Source organism: Canis aureus, chromosome 17 (genome assembly GCF_053574225.1).
Source record: "Canis aureus isolate CA01 chromosome 17, VMU_Caureus_v.1.0, whole genome shotgun sequence".
Lineage (NCBI taxonomy): Eukaryota > Metazoa > Chordata > Mammalia > Carnivora > Canidae > Canis > Canis aureus.
This window is the reverse complement of record NC_135627.1, coordinates 26,842,317-26,857,160: the sequence shown is the minus strand read 5'-3', so window position 1 is coordinate 26,857,160 and position 14,844 is coordinate 26,842,317. Positions and strand designations below refer to the sequence as shown.

General features: G+C 33.3%; 1 long non-coding RNA gene across 18 annotated transcripts in view; it reads right to left on the bottom strand.

The window, feature by feature from the left end:
- The window catches only part of LOC144287854 (uncharacterized), a 353,649-nt gene that overhangs the window by 209,029 nt on the left and 129,776 nt on the right, over positions 1-14,844 (bottom strand). Inside the window, exon 4 of one of the 18 annotated variants that reach the window (XR_013355656.1) lies at positions 11,455-11,703. The exons of the other annotated variants lie outside the window; for them this stretch is intronic. This is a non-coding gene — a long non-coding RNA (uncharacterized LOC144287854). Of the gene's footprint in view, positions 1-11,454; positions 11,704-14,844 lie in introns of those variants that run through there. 18 annotated transcript variants of the gene reach the window in all.

Here is a 14,844-nt window from a genome sequence, read left to right as displayed (position 1 = left end):
TTTTTCTCTTGCTGATATGATGAATCACATTGATTGTATTATGAGTGTTGAACCAGCCTTGTGTCCCGGAAATAAATCCTACTTGGTCATGGTGAATAATTTTCTTAATGTACTGTTGGATCCTATTGGCTAGTATCTTGTTGATAATTTTTGCGTCCATGTTCATCAGGGATATTGGTCTATAATTCTCCTTTTTATTTCAGTTGCTGTAAAATATTCTAAAGTACTATTTTGAATAGTCATGAAAGCAAATGATTGTCCTTTTCCAGCCTATTGCAGATATTCTTTAGTTTCAGCGCAGTGAATATGACTAAATATAAAAAATAAAAAAATATTATAAAGCAAGGAAAATCTAGCAATTGAACAAACTATAGTTATCTGGAAAAAAAAACATGCATTTTCCAAATATAACTGTGAGGAAAAGAAGCCAAATAAAAATACTGTATGATTACATGTATATAAAGCATAAAAACAAGTAAAACTAATCTACAGTGTGAAGACATAAGGATAGTGGTTACCTTGGTGGATTGCTAGTGACAGGCACAGAGCATGAGGGAGCTCTGAGATGTTGAATAATGCCCTGGCCATGACCAGAGTGTTGTGACACGATACTATCATCAGAAGAAGTTTATTAAACAATTTATGAATCACATTCTTTTATATATGAAATAGGAAATCATTTAATAAAACATTTAAATGACAAAGTTATATGTTTTCAATTGACCATTATTCTTTCCAAGTATATCTATTTTTAGTTTAAGGACACTCATAATTATAAATATGGTAAAAAATTTTGATACATGTAAAATTTTAGAAAGAATATGCAGATTATGTAAAGGTGATGGTCTTGGTAACCTTAGCTGCAATTAAATTTATTTATATATATTTTTATAAATGTGGACAAATTTGGGTATTTCTTAGATTCAATACTTTAAAAGTTTATAATAATCAAGATAATTAATGCAACTCTCTTCAACAAATGGCGTTTGGAAACTAGACAAGTCTATGCAAAAAATGAAACTGGACCACTTTCTTATACTACACACAAAAATAAACTCAAAATGGACTAAGGACATGAGACATGAAACCATAAAAATCATAGAAGAGAGTATGGGTAGTAATTTCTCTGACATCAGCCATAGCAACATCTTTCTAGATATGTCTCTTGAAGCAAGGGAAACATAAGCAAAAACAAACTATTGGGACAACATCAAAATAGAAATTTCTCCCTTCCATCTACTTGTGTGTACTTGCTCTCTCTCTTTCTTTCTCTCTCTCACTAAAATTAATAAATAAATCTATTTTTTATTATTTTTTAAAAATAAATCTTTTAAACAGTAGGACACCTGGGTCGCTCAGTCAGTTAAGCTTCCAAATGATTTCAGCCCAGGTCATAATTTCATCAGTCATGAGATTGAGCCCTGCATTGGACTCCATGCTCAGTGAGGAGTCTGCTTGAAATTCTCTCTCTCCCTCTTCTTCTGCCCCTCTCCCTACTCTCTCTCTCTCTCTGTCTCTCCTTCTCTCTCTAAAATACATAAATAAATCTTTTTTAAAAAAAGAAGCTTCTACAAAGGAAATTATGGGAAAAAAAACTAAAAAACAACCTACTGAATGGGACAAAATATTTGCAAATGACACACTCAATAAAAGGTTAGTATGCAAAATATATAAAGAACTTCTACAACTCAACATCTACCAGCAATTCCCCCAACAATACAATTTAAAAATGGGCAGAAAACACAGATATTTCTCCAAAGAAGACATACAGATGGCCAACAGACACATGAGAAGATGTTCAACATCAGCTCATCATCAGGGAAATGCAAATCAAAACCATAATGAGATATCATCTCACACCTCTCAGAAAGACTAAAATCCAAAACACAAGAAACAACACATGTTGACGAGGATATGGAGAAAAAGGAATACTCCTACACTGTTCGTGAGAATGCAAACTGGTGCAACTACTGTGGAAGACAGTATGGAGGTTCTTCAAAAAGTTAAAAATAGAACTATTGTACAATTCAGTAGACATATTACTGGATATTTGCCGAAAAATAAAAACACTAATTCAAAGGGATATATGTACCCCTATGTTTACTGCAGCCAAATTACAGAAGCAGCCCAAATGTCCGTCTATAAATGAGTGGATAAAGAAGTGATATAAGTGTATGTACACACACACACACATACACATACACACACTGGAATACTATTTAGATAGATAGATAGATGACAGATATATGATAGATAGATAGATAGATAGATAGATAGATAGATACATACATACATACATAGATGATAGATAGATATAGATAGATGATAGGTATAGATAGATACATGATAGATTAGATAGATAGATAGATAGATAGATGATAGATAGATAGATAGATAGATAGATAGATAGATAGATAGATGATAGAATGAAATCTTGCAATTTGCAGCAACATGGATGGATCTAATATAATGCTAAGTGAAATAAGTCAGTCAGAGAAAGACAAATACCATGATTTCACTCATATACGGAATTAAAGAAATAACAAATCAGCAAAGGGGAAAGAAAGAAACCATGAAACAGCCTTTTAACCAGAGAGAAGAAACAGATGGTTACCAGAGAGGAGGTTGGGGGTGGGTGGGTGAAATAGGTGAGGATGATTAAATAGCACACGTATGATAAGCACTGAGTAATGTATAGAATTGTTGAATCACTAATCACTATATTGTACACCTGAAATTAATGTAACACTGTATGTTAGCTATACTGGAATCAAAATTAAAAACTTAATAAAAAAATTAGAGAAATGCTAAGATTTCATGGCATAACAAAACCAAAGTATAGCTCTCATTAGAGAAAATAGGTGTAGATTTGGTAATTCTGCAAACTACCTTTATGCAATAACTGTTATTTCAGAGTATTTCAAAATTATTGTTCCACCATCTCATGGACTTCATTGATGCTGCATGGAGAAAGAAGATAGAGGCCAGACATATTGGTTTATCTGCCTCAGCCTGGAAGTGACACACCAACCTTTAGCTAAGTAAGTTAGCTAGTAAGTTTAGGTACTTTCAAACTAATGGTTAAAAAAAAAATGCTGGGAAATGTAAAGGGGCACTGAAATACTTGGTGAGTACTTAGTGTATCAACTATAACCTTGTGGTCTAGTCACTAAACAGATCTTTGCTCCCATTCCCCTGCTGCCTACACACACAATCCCTCTTTAAAGAAAAAAAGAAGTCTGCAGTCACTGTTGTGCAAGTAATATGTTATAGAGCAATAATAACCAAACAGTTCATATGCCAGTTTAACTGAAAGATAATACAGAAATATAAAGGAGCCTTAAAATACTGATGAAGCCAATTCTCAATTCAAAATTAGTCTCTAAACAAAAGATGTTTACAGCTGTAATTATTTTCCTTTTTTTCTTTATCTCAAATGATCTCCATAATGTCTTTCATAGTCAAAAAATTGGATAATAGGGATGAGACTTTATGGTCCCGAGAGCTTCAGCAGATGTTTCCAAAAATTCCAATGAATACTGAGGGTCAAATTTTATTACTTAGTGAAGGTATAAGCTGTGCTGATTTCATGGTAGTTACTGATCTGCAGTATGCCAGATCATTTTCAATCAGTACTTATGACTTCTTGATACATCTCTTTTTGAACATTTCTGCCATGTTTCTTAGGGAATATTCCAAAATTGAGGTGCTGGGGTAGCTCAATCAGTTAAGCAACTGCCTTTGGCTCAGGTCATAATCCTGGAGTCTGGGATTGAGCCCCCATTTGGCTTCCTGCTCATGGAGGAGTCTGCTTCTCCCTCTCCCTCTGCCCCTCCCTTCACTCATGTTCTCTTGCTTGCTCAATCTTGTTTCTCAAACAAATAAATCTATTTAAAAAAGAAATCTTGCAAATTTATATATAAAATAAAATTCTGGAATATTATATATTTCATAAATCAGGTGATTCATCTGCTAAAATGATTAGTGCCCAGAGAAAAACTATCAGCTGCACTTTATATATCTCCATTCTGTCTACTAACACTATTTTTTTCTTTTTTGTTAATATTTTATTTATTCATTCATGAAAAAACAAGAGAGAAGCAGATACATAGGGAGAGGGAGAAGCAGGCTCCGTGCAGGGAGCCCAATGTGGGGTCAATCCCAGGACTCCAGGATCACACCCTGAGCCAAATTCAGACACTTAACTACTGAGCCAACCAGGCATCCTAACATTTTTTTTTCAATTAGACTTTGGAATACTTGTGAGGGCAACTTTAAAAATATTATGTGCAATTTTAATTAGAGTTATTTTTGTGGTCTAGCTAAATTTAGTTATATGTCTGGGACTTGGTATGCTTCCTAAGTCTGATGATTCATCTGCATTCCAGGTCCATTAACTCTTTAAATTACTCTTCTCTCATGCTATCAATTAATTCTTTTTTGAATACTATTAGGTAGGTGTGAACTACTATTAGGTGTGTATTAATCTTGTTCTCTACATGTATCTTAACCTCTTTTTGCTGATACCTAAAGATCTAACACTAACTTCATTAGTTCTTTCTTTCACTGTGTCTAAGCTATTTAATCTAACTACCAAGTCTCCTTATCCAATATTTGTGCTTAGATAATTCTTAATTGCTTCTTTTCCAATTTGCTTTCCTTTTATCTATTCTTCATATTTTATTTTTTCTCTCACTAGTTTTATTGTATATTAATAAAAGACACTTTCAGATTGTTGCATATTTCTAAATCTTGTTGCTTATATTTACCTCTCCAGACAGTAGGCTCTCTACTTTTTTTTTCATAAAGATGATAATTCGTTGAGGACATTTTGCTTACGAACAACTGTTACTTTTTAAATTCTATCCTTCATTCCATTGTTTTTTAGTCACTTAATATGTTGATTAATTAAGGGGCAGAGTGAGTTTTATAAGTAGCCAATGCAATTTCTTGGCTGTACCATTGCTCTGAGAGAGTAATTTTGGCTTATTAATTTGTCATATGCAATTATTATCTGCTTAATTATAATTAATTCTTCAAGGTCCAGATCAATTTCTATGTCATATAAGAAGTTTGTACTCTAGTCGTGGGATGATCTCCTTTCTTATGTGCTAGATTGTGCCAGGACTATTGGGGTTATGACCATCCTTTTTCTTATTTAAAATAAAATGCAGGGATGCCTGGGTGGCTTAGCGGTTGAGTGTCTGCCTTCTGCTCAGGGCATGATCCCAGGGTTCCAGGATCCAGTCCCGCAACAGGCTCCCTGTGGGGAGCCTGCTTCTCCATCTGCCTATGTCTCTGCCTTCTCTCTGTGTCTCTTATGAATAAATAAATACAATCTTTAAAAATAAAATAAAATGCAATTTTTATTTTCTCAATAACTCAAAGCATTTCAAATTAACTGCCATCTATCTATCCTCCTTGATATGAAATAAGATATATAAGCATAGATAAATCTGATCCTGTGCTCTGGTAGATTAGTGTGTGGAATCAGACCATACAAACCAAAGAATTATCACACCAAAATAACAAAGATGGAGTAGCCATTGAGTATTACAAAGGAAACTGAAATTTGGAATGTCTTTAAAGCCACCAACAAGTGTCTACTAGAGGCCATTAGATGACAGTAACCAAAAGAAATTGCTTTTTTTCCCCACTAAATTTGCTTTCCTTAGACTCTTGCTTATGAATATGTGCTACTGGCCTCAGATGCTAAATGGACCATTATTCAATTTATTGACCTATGTTTTCTTCTAGCTAGTTTCTAATGTGTTTGAAGACAGCAGTTTATTTTAAATATTCAAGTATGCATCATATTTTTCTGTATACTGCTGCACTTAACTATATTCACTTTTCTACTCTATATAGAATTTAATTAAATGGAAATCTTACATCTCATTTATAATCAGAATAGTCACAGAATAGTCAGATATAATAGTTTGCTTCCATTTTTCTGTATATGTTTAGTTATCCATTAGGTAAAAAAGATAAATTATTAGTAATTCAGACAATGGTTTAGTGTGAAATATGAATAACTAGTGTCAACTTTGGTGGAAAATGACAATAATTGGATGATAAAATATCATACAATGTATTCTTGTGAGTACAATTTAACAACTATTATAGCATAAGGAGAGTTATTTTTATAATATTAATATAATCACTATTTTTATGCCTACTTTATTTTATGGATTATTTGTTATTGTTATTAAATATTTGAATATTATCATGTTAAAATTTTTAGTATTTAAAATGTTCACAGGAATCATTGAATTTGCTTCAGATGTTAACTTTTATTCTTACGTATAGGATAAATGAATGCAAAACCGTGTAAATGTGTTCACAATATTGTGGGCATATGCAACCATATTGACTTACTCTTTTTTAAAATATACCAAATGAATATTTGGATTTTTAAATTATTTTTCTAATGCAATATCTTTTTAAATTATTTTATCGTGTACTGCAATATGTTTCTACTACTAAATTTTTAAATTAATTTTAAAAAGTTTACAAATGAAATTTTCATATCCTTATATCTTCAGAAAACATGTTTAAAATTTAGCGATCTTTAAAACCCCTATACTGTTTTTGGCATCTTAATATGATTATATATACCAGATGAAACATATTCTTCTGTTATACTGTCACATTTTAGATTTTAGTATTTTCATTTCTGATGGTAGGGTAGTTTAAAACTATCAGGAAATATTTAACATCAAGAGTATTTCCTATTACTTCTTCTTATATTTTCCTTAAAACCCATTGAGTTTATTCTATTTTATATAAAAACAATCATAATTTTCCTTCTGGAAAAACATACTATTTTCTCAATTCATAACTATGATTTTATTAGTGAGTAAAGACAGCTGAAGTATCTTTAAACTGATATTCCAATATCATAATGATGATATTTGAGAAGCTTTTCTGTCTTCCAGAAACTTTTATTTTTTTTAGAAATAAATTGCAAAAGTATTTATGCATTTTTAAAATCCTTTACTCATCTAGATTTCTAACCCATGTTTTGTCTCAAACCAGTTATATATATTAGAATAAAAAAGTAAAATGAAAACTACTCCTCTCATGGTTTAACTACCTGACTGTAAGACTTCCAATTCATATTTCACTAATATGCCTCTTTGACTCATAACTTGTCATTTTTTAATAATAAATTTATTTTTTATTGGTGTTCAATTTGCTAACATACAGAATAACACCCAGTGCTGATCCCGTCAAGTGCCCCCCCTCAGTGCCCTTCACCCATTCACCCCCACCCCCTGCCCTCCTCCCCTTCCAACACCCCAGGTTCATTTCCCAGAGTTAGGAGTCTTCCATGTTCTGTCTCCCTTTCTGATATTTCCTACCCATTTCTTCTCCTTTCCCCTCTATTCCTTTTTACTATTATTTATATTCCCCAAACGAATGAGACTGTATAATGTTTGTCCTTCTCCGATTGACTTATTTCACTCAGCATAATACCCTCCAGTTCCATCCACGTCGAAGCAAATGGTGGGTATTTGTCATTTCTAATGGCTGAGTAATATTCCATTGTATACATAGACCACATCTTTTTTATCCATTCATCTTTCGATGGACACCGAGGCTCCTTCCACAGTTTGGCTATTGTGGACATTGCTTCTAGAAACATCAGGGCACAAGTGTCCCGGCATCTCATTGCATCTGTATCTTTGGGGTAAATCCCCAGCAGTGCAATTGCTGGGTCGTAGGGCAGGTCTATTTTTAACTCTTTGAGGAACCTCCAGGGAAGATTGGTGAAGCTCCTGCTTCTCCGGGACGGAGCTCTCCTGTCCTGGGGGTACTTGCTCCGGCCTTAGCCCGCTCCTCGTGGGGCCCCACCCCTTGGATGCCGTTTGTTTCTTTTTTCCCGGTCTTCCTACCTTTATAGAAGTGTGAACTCTTCTCACTGAATCATTCCAGTTCTCTCTTTAAATCTCAGGCCGAATTCGTCGATTTTCAGGATGATTTGAAAGTTATCTAGGTAATTTGATGGGGACAGGTGACTTGGGGACCCTACTCTTCCACCATCTTGCCCCGCCTCCTAACTTGTCACTTTGGTCTCTCACTTTTGCTTACTTGCTCAAGAATGCCACAGAAAATTGAATATTCCTGGCTTTTATAGCATCAATCTCAGTATCACAGTAATAATATCAGAATAGGTAACACTATCATAATAATGCTAATAATAACAATGGTAGTAAAATAACTACCATCATATTCACTTGTCTTGTGATCATATTAGGTTCTTTATGTGTGTACCACTTATAATGTCTGAAAAAATTATGCAAAGATTAATGCATGAAATAATTCCTACCTTCAAGCATTTGATATCTCAGGCCAACAAGCAAGATATTATCATTCAACAGATAAAGTAATATCTATAATATTAATGTATTTACTTAAGCAATATAAATAATGTTTCTTCAGTTTAAACTGTACACTTCTTATTTTTATTTTTCTCTCTCAGGCAACTTGCATTGCTCTTTTCACCAGTACGAAAGTACATGGAAAGATAATGGTGGCACAAAGAGACCAGAAAAGCAGAGCAGTGGGGTCAGAAAAGAAGGTAATGTGGAAAATACCAACAATGAAGAAAGATTCTGCCCATAGACAAGGGTGTAGAAAACTGTGGCTTGGGAGCATTATAAAAGTTGTAGAATTTTTTTCAATGTACACTGTAAAAAAATATAAAAGAAAAGTGTATCTTTGACCTATGAACAAGATTTATTTTCTTTTTCTTTCTTTCTTTCTTTCTTTCTTTCTTTCTTTCTTTCTTTCTTTCTTTCTTTCCTTTGTTTTCTCTTTCTTTCTTTCTTTCTTTCTTTCTTTCTTTCTTTCTCTTTCTTCTTTCTTTCTTCCTTCTCTTTCTTTCTTTCTTCTTTCTTTCTTTCTTTCTTTCTTTCTTTCTTTCTTTCTTTCTTTCTTTCTTTCTCTTTCTTCTTTCTTTCTTCCTTCTCTTTCTTTCTTTCTTTCTTTCTTCTTTCTTTCTTTCTTTCTTTCTTTCTTTCTTTCTTCTTTCTTTCCTTTCTTTCTTTCTTTCTTTCTTTCTTTCTTTCTTTCTTTCTTTCCTTCTTTCTCTCTTTCTTCTTTCTTTCTTCCTTCTCTTTCTTTCTTCTTTCTTTCTTTCTTTCTTTCTTTCTTTCTTTCTTTCCTTTCTTCCTTTCTTCCTTTTTTCTTTTTGAAATGAAACTAAGGAGAATGTAAGGAAGTATATACTACTTTGGCATGAGCCCAACATAATAAAGCTTCTGCCCACAGGGACTAAAAGTTGTTATAGGTCTTCGTCTCCATGGTTATGTTTTCTAACCTCTTTGGAGTTAGGCATTTGAATCCAACTGCTATTATTAGTCTTTTTTTTTTTTTTAATTCTAAGGGTTTTCCTTTACTTTCCTGAGTTGCTTCAAGGACTTGGAAGTAGATGAGAAATTCTAATATTGGCAGAATTTTCCCTTGCTAAATGAATGATATTGCATGAGAAGAAGAACAAAGGAGATTGAAATGAGAATCTAGGTTATTTACCAAAGAGTATAGTTTATTATTGGCTTCTGTATAATTCCTTCCTCAATTATGTTAATAGCAATGGATATTAAAATATAGCACAAGGCCTACCTAAGAGGCAGATAATAAAGACCAAATACAAATCAAATGACATATACAAATATGATAACCAAATACCTTCTAGGAAAAAAAAATCTTCTCGATCACTAATTAATTATTGAAAACTTATTATGTAAGAGAACATCCCAATTTGCATTAAAAAGAACAGAATCCCAAAATGTATTTTTAAAGGGTCTGGAATATCCAACTAATGCAGGAAAAGAAAGCTGCTTGAAAAAGAAATCTAATCTTAGCGACCTTTAATCTCCTTTAGAATGGCTAAAAATAGAAATTGTGTAGGTGTCTAGGGGGCTTACCCATCATTTTGACATCTATTCCTTTTTTTAGACTCTCGCATTGTTCTTTATTGAACCTAAATGTTGGTGATTATTTGTGCAAGATTCTCAATTTGGAATTTTCCTGAGACTGTAATTTACAATTTGACTTTCAAAATCCATTATTGTTCTAAAAAGAACATTGTAATTTCACTATACTCTGGCAAAGCAACTTACTTAGAACTTCAGTTAATAGATACAGGTAAAATGAACTTTTGGAGTATTTACCATGATTGTACATGTGAAATGGTTTGAAAGTTTTGTGGTATTAAATTTTGAAGATATTACTGATTATGTGTGTATTTGAAATTTAAATAATCAATGTATTATTAATTACAACTGTTGACAATAAAATTTCAGAGTTAATGCACATTTTATGACTGTATTTTTATGTTAAATCTTAGAAGCAAATTAATACAAGTCAGTTAAGTTACAGCGCACTTGCTCTTAGTAGTTTTCTTTTGTGGGCAACTTTTAGATTAGATTATTTGGAACTGTTACCTAAAAATAACATGGATTTCTCTAAGTAGAAAGATGAAATGTGAGAACATAGTTCTCTTATCCATTGCAAAAATCAGCTGAGCAGAGAAGAGACACTTACTGTATAATAAGAATAGACTTAGAGAACTCAATGAGTCCATCAAACATTGTAACATTTGCATTAAAGGGATCCAAGAAGGAGAAGGGAGAGAAAGAGGTGCAGAGAATGTATTTGAAGAAATAAGAGGTGGAAACTTCCTGAATCTGGGAAGAGAAACAGAGATCCAGATTCAGGAAGCACAGAAACCCCCCAACAAATTCAACCCAAGGAAGTCCACAGAAAGACATATAGTAATTAAAATGGCAAAAAAATAAAAAATAAAAAATAAATAAAAATTTAAAGGTTGTGAGGGAAAGAAGACAATTACATACAAAGGAAATTCCATTAGGCTATCTGCTGACTTTTCAGCAGAAACGTTGCAGGCTAAAAGAGAATGACACGATATATTCAAAGTGATGAAAGGGAAAAATATGCATCCAGGAATACTGTATCCAGGAAAAATTAAATACAACTTTATTTTTTTTAATTTTTTAAAATACAACTTTAAATAAATTATTTCAGTACAAAAGTGATGCTACTCATGCTTATTTACCATTTTGTTTTCATTGCCAGTAATAAAGTGACAGAGATTTCATCATAGTTTAAACATAAACAGGAAGTGAATTTCTGAGAGACATTAGAAAGAAAATATTAACACAAAAGGATTGCCACAAGGAAGTTATCAAATAAATCAATAAAATATTTGTGCATTTTAATTGTATAAGTGTTCACAGTTTCAATTTTATTCATATCGTGTCATTCAATTTTGTCATCATAACATATATATAGATATATATTACACTATATTATCCATGTGTATATAATGAGATATAGTTTTATATCTATATAAAATACCTATCCATTCCACAGTTTGGACTTAAGGATATGTAAATTCTTTAAAAAACATAAATAAATTACAGCTTTTTTTTTAAATAAATTACAGCTCTTATTTAGCATTGATGCATTCCAGCTTGAATACTTAAATGTTATTTTACAAATAGTATTTTTTAAGATTTTCTTTATTTGAGAGAGAGAGATAGTGACAGAATAGCGAGAGCATGAGTGATGAGGAGAGAAAAGCAGGCTCCGCAAAGGAGGACTCCATCCTAGGATTCTGGGATCATGTCCTGAGCTGAAGGCAGATGCTTAACCGACTGAGCCATCCAGGTTCCCCTACAAATAGTTTTTAACACAAAAATTGAGAGAAAGTGAATGAAAATTTCATTTCTAAAGCTTAGTGGTGTTTTTGTTTTTGTTTTTGTTTTTTTTGCATTTTCACAGATGCATAGAGTCTCAGGTTAGTGTTTCTTTTAGTTGCATCCTAGGCAATTCTCTTTAATTTTTTAATTGAAATTCAATTAATTAACATATAATGTATTATTAGTTTTAGAGGTAGAGGTCAGTGATTCATCAGTCTAATATAATACCCAGTGCTCATTACATCATATGCCCTCTTTAATTCCCACCACCTAGGTCCTCCTAAAGCAGAAAGGCTCAGGCTACAGTAGCAGCAGGAGAGTTCAGAAAGGCCAACTTTTCCTGAAGGCAGGCTTGCTCTACCTAATGATAAATAAATCCAAGGAATCTTATGGCACAGACAGGGAACACAGAACAAAATAAAATAGGAAAGAAACACAAATATAACTCAATGCAATTATTTTACAATATACAAAGGGGAGATCTCCTACAAAATATAAGAAGAAAATCCCCTTGAAAGATATTTATTGTTGGCAACAATATGTATTCGTTTTAAATCTGACCTTAAGAAAGTCTGCATTGTGTGAAATACTAAGAAAGTTAAGAAGACATTGAAAAATTGCAACAAAACTAGTATTAGGACAGAAATACTCAGTTAAATATGGCAGGTAGTTACATGTACTACTGCCTTTTTCTTCTTAAAACAAATAATAGAAAACAAATCAACAAGGAGTAAAAAAAAAATGTATTATAATTCAAGACCCAATTACGTAAAGAGGAAACAATGAAAAATAAGTTATATAGTTGAATTCTGAAAAATATAAAGTGGTAACAGACTTAATAGAGCAGAGCATATAGAGAATCAAAGGCCAATAGCAACAATGAAGGACACTGATAAAGAAGGAGATTTCTAGGAGATATTGAGCATGGATTATGGTATGTGTATTATTAGAGATTTTGGATCAACATCTGAAAAGATTTAGGGAGAAAGAATGATTTGGTGAAGGTTGATGATGATTCAGGTTGAATAAAGCCTTGGTCACAATCCCACACGGAGTTCTGAAACACACATGATATGTCAGAGATATCACATGGTGGGCCAAAATGGCTAGTTCTTTGTTTGCTGGAATCCCTTAACGAATTGCATGGAAAGAATGTGACTTCGAGTGAGATACCTCTTATTTTAGGACAACATTCCTTTGGTCTCTCACATTTCTTCAAATCTTACAAACAGAAGAACTGACAGTTTTAATCTTTTTAAGCATGTCTGCATAGCAAATAGCCTTGGAAGTTAGGGATAGTTGACTCCAGAGCAAAGATCAGATTTGTCTGTTGTTTAGTGTAATAAAGACAATGTCTCCCTTTTGGGGTACAGAATTTGAAAGTTTGCTTGCAACTGCTTATAAAATATTGGAGTTTCTGAAGTGTATCCTCAGCTTTATGCAGCAACCACCTAGGCCTACTTCTGCATCATTCCCATAGGAATTCAATAGCAAGAGGAAACACTTTATGAACATGAGCTCATACACTTGTTGTGCCATGAGGGATAAAGTCCTTTGCTTTTGACATAAAAGTCTTTAGTTATCTTCTAGTATCCATGAAACTGGGATGGTCTAATGTTAGCATGAAACTGGGGTAAAATTTGGAACCCATCACAGTTCCTGACGGTTTTTGGTGATGAGGACGGGCTACTGACAGAGAAATGGCTTCTGAAAAACAAAGTGAAGAGCTCTCCAGAGGCCAGGTTAGGGCACATAAGAAGATCAACTGTGATATTATATTAAAGGGCTGACTCCTGTGGTGAGTGGAGACATTAAGGACTACCACTGAAGGGCACACATCCTATCTGTTAATTAATGCTTAGAAGCTGGGTGAAAATAGAAACCATTGAAACAAGCTGCCTAGTCATTTTGAATGAATACTCAGAAGTTGGAGTGCTGGATCAAATAGTAGTTCTCTTTTTAGTGTTTTGATGCATCTCCATAGTAGCTGAGCCATCTTGTATTTTCATCAACATTGTTTTGTGGTTTCTCCAAAAGAATTGAAATCAGAATCTCAAAGAGATAGCAGCACATCCATGATCATTGGAGCACTATTCACAATAGCCAAGATGTGGAAACAATTAAATGTCTATCCACAGATGAATTAATAAATAAATGTGTCATATACATAAAATGGAAACTAGTCAGCCTTAAGAAAGAAAGAAAGAAAGAAAGAAAGAAAGAAAGAAAGAAAGAAAGAAAGAAAAGAAAGAAAGAAAAGAAAGAAAGAGAAAGACTATATTATGTGATAGCAAGGATGAGTCTTGAGGACATCACTGGGTGAAATAAGCCAGTCACAGAAAAATACTGCTATCATCAATGGAAATGATTCCACTTACATGAGATATCTAAAGTAGGCAAATTCATAGAATCAAAGAGTGGAATGGTGATTGCCAAGGGCTGGAGGGAGGGAGGGAGGGAGAGAGAAATGGGGAATTAACAATCAACAAAAAAGTTTCAGTTAAGCAAGATAAATAAGTTCTAGAGATTTGCTCTTCAACATTTTACTTATAGTCAATAACAATGTATTATATACTTAAATTTTGTTAATAGGATAGATTTCATGTTAAGTGTTCTTACTACAAAGAAAGGAAAGGAGAGGAGAGGAGAAGAGAGGAGAGGAGAGGAAAGGAAAGGAAAAAGGAAAGATAAGAAGAAAAGCTATCTGAATATTGCTTTGTTTTTGTTTATTCTCCCTTAGGGGTTGGAAAGAAAAAGGAATGTTATCATGAGGCAGCAAGGTGGTGTGTCTGTGAGGCAGCAAACCCATCTGAAAAGCAGTATGTCTGCAGCTGCTGGGTGAAGGAGTACCCAAAGCTGATATATAACTTCAGGTACATTGCATTAAAAATCTTTGTGAGAACTGTGAGCAGCTTGAAAATGAAAGTAGATGTGTCTTGCTTACTCTGTTGCAGAATTGCTGTCTCCTCTATGCCCTGTGATCCCTCCCTAGCCCTCTACCTTAACCTCAGTTGCTTTAAGGAAAAACATAGGAATGAGGATAATGTCTTCCTGTTCTAATGAGTACTGAAGACCATGGCACTTGTCTGAATAAGATGGTGACCTTGGGGTGGTA